At 32.3% G+C, this 6,731-nt stretch overlaps 1 long non-coding RNA gene across 1 annotated transcript; it reads left to right on the forward strand.

Annotated features, from left to right (window-relative positions):
• Positions 1-2,436: 2,436 nt before the first annotated feature.
• Positions 2,437-6,015, forward strand: LOC112733401 (uncharacterized). The gene is made up of 5 exons (XR_011870461.1): positions 2,437-2,571; positions 2,785-3,210; positions 4,010-4,075; positions 4,812-4,857; positions 5,656-6,015. It is a non-coding gene; the product is annotated as an uncharacterized lncRNA (long non-coding RNA).
• Positions 6,016-6,731: the final 716 nt, after the last annotated feature.

Below are 6,731 nucleotides of genomic sequence, written 5' to 3' on the forward strand. Positions count from 1 at the left end.
TAATTTAAAAATAAAAGTTAAATTATTAACAATCTGCTTGATATCTGAAGTGGAGTAACCATTTTAGGCCAATTCTAAGACTTTTCTCTTCACAAATTTACAATAAAAATATTGCTAAAAATTTATATGTATATATATTTATTTATTTTTAATTTATAAATCACAAATTTAATTTAATTCAAACTACTTAAAATTACATCGAATTATCTAAAAATAATGATCAAATCTAAATTGCGCTACTAGTAAAATTAATATTTAGATAAAATGGATTTTTGACATAAAATTCATTCAAACTGCATTAAACACTTTTAGATAAAAATATGTAGACACTAGGGTCTAGACACAACATGCTCATGCTCGTGAAACTGTTAGTCATGTATATAATAATATCAGGTCAAATTTTGTAAATAAAAAATTACTAAAATAAAAATAATAATAATAATTAAATTTTTATTTTTTTTTTCAAGAATTTTTGCATTGAGTTGAGACATGATATGGTTTGGGGGGTAGGTTACTGGGACGCGTGGCAAAATACTGAGTGGAATGGGTTTGGGAGAAGCGTGTTGTTGGTGGTGATGATAGCATAGCCTGTTTGGAAACTGGAGTTTTTTACGGGATGAGGGACCCTCATGGCATTGATTATGAAAAGGAAGGGATGTATAATGTATATATTAGATAAGCTAGGAGTGCCATCGATGTGTTGTTGACTGGGATTAGACTCTTGCTTGCCGGTTGCGCCCTTGCCTTCAGTTACAGGGCAAGCAAGCAACTTGTGTGGATCACGCTCATGCAACACATGAAATTTAGCTTCATTTCGATACTGTGTTTGAAAGTTCAGTGTATGCCCATATTGTATTTCCTTTTCACAAATATCAAAATTATTGGGTAACCCATCTTCATATTCCCTTAAAAAAAGGAAAAAAGTTCTCCTAAGTTATAATGGATAAGGAAAGAGGGTGTTTTTAGTGTGGAAGTGATTTGAATTATTTGTGTGCTAAATGCTAATACAGACAGAGAGCTCACTGAACTTTTATTCATTATTATTGATTGATGTTTGTGTGCCTTGTAAGGCTGGCATCTCATTATTCAAACTATTAGTTTATCCGCCTCTTTTGCCTAGTTAAATAGTTACTTTATTTAGTATATAATAATTATCTATAGTAGTAGAACTACAATTACAACCAAGTTGCCTGCATGTTCAATGGCTCAAATTGATTAATCATTTCAAAAAATGTTAGGAGATAATAGTTTTAGTGTAAAATAGAAGATAATTGGCTAATATTAATTCAAATGTAAAGTAAAAACAAAGAAAAAGTATTAGTCTAGTCATCCAAAATTTTTTTTATGTGACTTACTCTTTTTTCTTTTTGCTATTGCTTCTATTAATACGTGGACTGTGGTTCTGGAAAATGAAAACTTGGTAATTGGTATTGCTGGTTTTCTCTTCTTTTTGTTAATGTTCTAGTCCTGGATCATTGTGGACATTTTGAAAGATTGGTTACTGCTGCACGGCATGTCAATTTTGTTTTGGCTTGCCTCAATTATGTAGCTGAATCCGCACGTAGCTCTCGTTGGTACTAATTTTCCATTATTAATAAATGCCCCAGACATTAACCAAATAAACCTGGCCCAATTATGGAATCTCAACCTACTTTGAGCTAAATGACGGCAAAATTATGCAGACAGGTGAGACAGCGTTGATGTACTTGTCAACTAATACTATGCAGAATTGTATAAATGATTGTACTGCCTCACACAATTTCATTGTACACAACTAATTATGAAGAGTCTAATTATTTAGCTTTAACCTAATTAATTATACACTACCTACACCAAGATACCAAAAGGGCTGGCATCAATGCATAAATTCATAATCAAATTTGTATAAAATTAATGCAGCTCCGTAACCAAAAAATTGAAGAAAAAACTATTATTGTATGAACTATGAAGTTCAACTATTGAGCATGATGCCCGTGGAGAAAGGAATAAAGCTGCTCGTGAATTACCAAACTAGACTCTGTTTATCCTAATTTGGCAAGTAATGTGGGTCAAAGATGCTCCCTAGCGACCATGAAACTGTGTCCCATGGCCATTGATGTATTCTTGTTTCTCCTTGCTAGTTATGTCAAAAACCAGTGTGTTATATGTATCATGCAAATGATACAAAATGAAAGAGAAAAAGGGTTATTTGTTTATTTTATTTTTACATGAGTTGTACATACCAATGGTTAGTGTTAATTCTTTGGAAAAATTTTTCAGTATACTAGTACATCGACAGTAATTTTTAACCATTAATTTTAATTATATATATTATATATATTTTTTATAATTAAAATTAAGAGTTAAAATTTATTAAAATATGATATACCAATACATTTAAAAATTTTTCCAATTCTTTGTATTAGTTGTGATAACAGTATTCTCTCTTTCCTGTAGCATGCTTCTTGACCTGCGTTTCTGGTCGCTCCTGAAAAGTCAATGACCAAAAGGTCCCCTGTACTGTATAATTTATAGGCAACAGTTACCAAGAATAGCTCCCAAGAGGCCATTTGAATAAGTGAAAACTGCAAGGTAAAAACAACAGACACAAAAGATCCCTTCCCTTTTACTATTTGGCCACTGGTTTTGCAGAGTACGAGATTACACTACAATTTAAAAGCATTAATTAATTACATATTATCAATCACTTATTTATATAAAATTAGTGTAGGTTCTCGTATAATTCACCACCCCGATGAAAATGTTGACACTGATCATCTTACCATGTTTTGTCACTCTCAGCAGAAGCCTTTTGGTGCCTTTACCTGTCATTGTTTCCACAGAGTTGCTCAGAGAACCAAAGCCTGATGAGCTTGAAACACACTCGGGTAGGATGTGGAATTGCAAAAGCTTTATCTTCTGAGAAGGCATTGTCATCTGCTGCAAGGATTGTTAGGCCATTACTACTCTTTGCTGCTATGAGCTCTTTGTTGATGCTCTTCATGATCTCTGTTATTTTCAGCAGCATGGTTAGGACTATGAATGTTTTTTCCTTTTCAAGGATTCTGGTTATGTCATATAGGGTTGAGTCACAGCAATCTGGAGCCTGAGGCGATGGTGCTGATGCAGGTGCCTGTGCCATTGTGACTGAAGAATTCAAGGAAGAAATCAAGAGGACTAGAAGTAGGGACAAGGAAAATAGAGCTTGCTTCATCTTCTACTTAATTATTGGTAATGAAGGCTTTTAATTTGGTGTTTTAGAAAGAAGATTTAAATGATATTATAGAAGGCCAAAGAAATGATAGAGATTTGGGGTAGGTGGAATATTAGTACTGCCATTTATTCCAAACCTTAACCTATGCTTTAGATCGCATAAATAGGAATAGATATTAGATTCAAACATGTACAGTAGAATAGATTAACATACTATTTTTTATATGTTAGTACAAGGAATATGGTTTGAGTATGGGACCAACAATTAATACACAAGCTCCAGAGAAGTACTGAATAAACTCTAAGAACATGGATGATGATTAATACAGATCAAGTTAGTTGAGACTTAGAGAAGAGATTGAATTTAATTTCCCTTTTTCCATGCTTGCATTCTTAGTATTTCTCTGCAATTATCCATATATATGGCTTTTAAAAGGTATTAAAAGACTTCCATATAAGTAACTACCATTAAAAGGGTTTAGGATTTACACTGATGTATCATATTATATTATATTGAAGTTTCTAGAAGAAATAAAACATAGAAGTCCAAACCCCTTAAAATGTCCCACTCCCGAATGAGATAAGGCCTAGTTAATTGCTGAATGTCCCACTCCCACATTGTTGCCTTAGTATTGTAGTCTGTTCCATCTTATTTGCAATTTTGCATATTAAATAGACACCAGATTTTTTACATTTTTAGTAGAACAGTTAATTTCATACATGCATGTTATATGTATACTGGACTTTGCCTTTTATGATATTGAACTTTCAATACTCTCTTAATTTGCATGGATCCCGTCGCTACACGTGGCAACAGACTTACCGCCATTGCCGTTGATTTGCCTCTGCTCTCAACAATCGTTCCATCGGTCTCAGCAACACCGTAAGTATTCTCTCTTTACTCTCTCTGCATAAAGCAGGTTGTGAGGTTTTCGCTTTTCGCTTTGCTTTGCTTGGATTTATATTTTTTCATTTCATTCCAGCAGATTCTTATTTTTGGTGTTCATGGAATCAATAGTAGATTCTTATATTTTTTCATTTAATTGCGATGCTGAATTACAAAGCTATTGATAAGGACGCAGTGCAATCAAAATTGTGCAGTTAGGAGTGGGTAATTCAGATATATAGGAAAACATTATTATCATTGTACTTAGGAATTCAGATAGGTGACAGTATAAATTAGACTATTAGACATGTGTAAAGGAACATGGTATGTATCTCTGCCACAATGTTGGTCAAAGTAATGATAACCACATGCAGAATGAGAAAATGTAAATTTTTATTGCATTGGTGTAGTATTACATTTGTATGTGTGAAAAGAAAAGAAAAAAAGAATGAAGAAATAATAAATAGTCAAACACAGACATAGAACCTTAGGAAGCAATAAGTAACTTATTAGTTCCTTTCAGTCTTTTATTTGATCTATCCTTCTTAGTTATTGTATCATTTTATTTGTTCCTTTCAGTCTTGTATTTCTTCTTGAGTTTTGTGCATCTCCAATGGATTATTTGATATTGCAGCTTATAAAAAATAGAAGTTGACTCATGAAAGAAGACATTTTCTTTGTAGTTTTTATTTTATTCCTTTTTTTCTTAGAATGTTTCATTCTGTTTGTCAAGGTCTTTCTTCTGCCAGTTCCCAACCTTCTTGCTGCTGCCGACAAAGGTAGGCATCCTCTTTGCATCATTGACTCTGTTGATTTGGTTTTGCTTTTGGCTTTGATTTGGGATTGGCTGTTGCTTTTTTATTTATTTTTTAGTTTTTTTGTGATTTTCCTGGCTTGCATCATATAAATTCTTATCATCTAATAATTTGCTTTTGTTTTTGCATGATACTATGTATTCTTTATAAGCTAATAATATTATTAATTAATTAATTAAATTACGTAGAGGAATAATATATATACATAACCTTATCTTGGTATCATATAAATTCTAATCCCAAAGATACTATGCATTCTTTATAAGCTAACAATTTTTCAGCTTTTTTAATAAAACCATCAAAAGCCTAAAACATCTTGGTATCATATAAATTCTAATCTCAAGGCACATAACCTTATCTAATGAGATGGGCTTGCTTGGATGCTTTACTAAACAGTAAGGCTAGTATCTATGAATGAAAATTGAAAATAGAGATGTAATTGAAATATGGAAGTATATATGATGATGACTGCTACTAATATATAGGAAATTATTAAAAGTTTGGCAATTATAATTAGTATTAGGAATTTAGGATTTAGTTAATTACTATTTCTCCAATTTATATTATAGATGAGATGATGATGAATTTGTGCTTGTCCACTGCAATTGTTTTGTAACTATGAACAAACATGACAATATGGAATTGGCGTCTTTCCTGGTGTTTGAAACGGTTTATTATTAGCTTTACGATGTTGGAAGCTAAGTATATTATAAGCTAAGTATATTGTTATTATTATTAGAGTTCCTTTTTTCTACTTGGCAGTTGGCAATGGCTTCTGAGTTTGCAAGCATGTTGTGTGGTGTTTCCTCCTCGGAATGACGGTGGCAGATGCTATCACATACTCAAGTCCTTTGTTCCCATGTCCATGAACTTCAATAACCTTTATTCTCTCTCTCTTCTTCTACAAGAAAGAAGAGCCTTCAATTCATATTCCCAGGTCAAATATACCACCAGCATTCACAATTTCTTCTTCTTGTTTTTCTAATTGTTTTGAATATGGTAGAAATATTTTTGAATATAATGAATGGGTTGTTAGATAGGAGACCGTGTTTGAATTTGTAGCTACACTGATACTGATGCGTGCCACATGTTTGATCAAAGTTCTTAGTGAGTACTAGAAAATATGCTGCTTTTCTATTTTATTTATTTATTGTTTACTATTTTTTAAAACATATCTATTAAAATCGACGGAATAGTTGTCGCTTTTTAATTTTAAAATAGACAAGAAAACCCAAATATAGACACAGAATTTGTCGATATATGAATAATAAAATCGACGGCAACTGTGTTGATTTTATTGGATCCAATATCGACAGCAACGTTGTCTATTTTAGTAAGCATATTATAGACAAAAATATTGTCGATTTTATTTGATCAAATATCGATAAAAATGGCGTCGATTTTATATAATATTATCGACGGCGATGTTGTCGATTTTAGTAAGAGTGTAAAATTCTCAAACTCATATTATAGACAGTAGGGCTGTCGATTTTATTAGCATTTTGAAAAATCGACAAGCTTAATAGCGACCAATTCCGCTGTCTATTTTACTGTCGAATTTTAATATTATCGACGGCTTAGCCGTCGATTTGGCCGTCGATTTTAACGATGTTTCCTGTAGTGGTAATGACTCAAAATATTAAGTCAAGTGAGTAAGATCAACCTAGGTCTATTGTTAGGATCTTAAATCCGAATTAGATTCATTGTCTTAAAACCCGATGCAGATAAAGTTCATGTGTCCTATCTCAAATCGGCTCAAATTGAATTTTCGTTGTTAGTTAGATATAATAATAGATACTCGTGTGGGTACGACGGTGAACCCCTTTTTCCGTCCTTCG

This window comes from Arachis hypogaea, chromosome 13, assembly GCF_003086295.3.
Source record: "Arachis hypogaea cultivar Tifrunner chromosome 13, arahy.Tifrunner.gnm2.J5K5, whole genome shotgun sequence".
Classification (NCBI taxonomy): domain Eukaryota; kingdom Viridiplantae; phylum Streptophyta; class Magnoliopsida; order Fabales; family Fabaceae; genus Arachis; species Arachis hypogaea.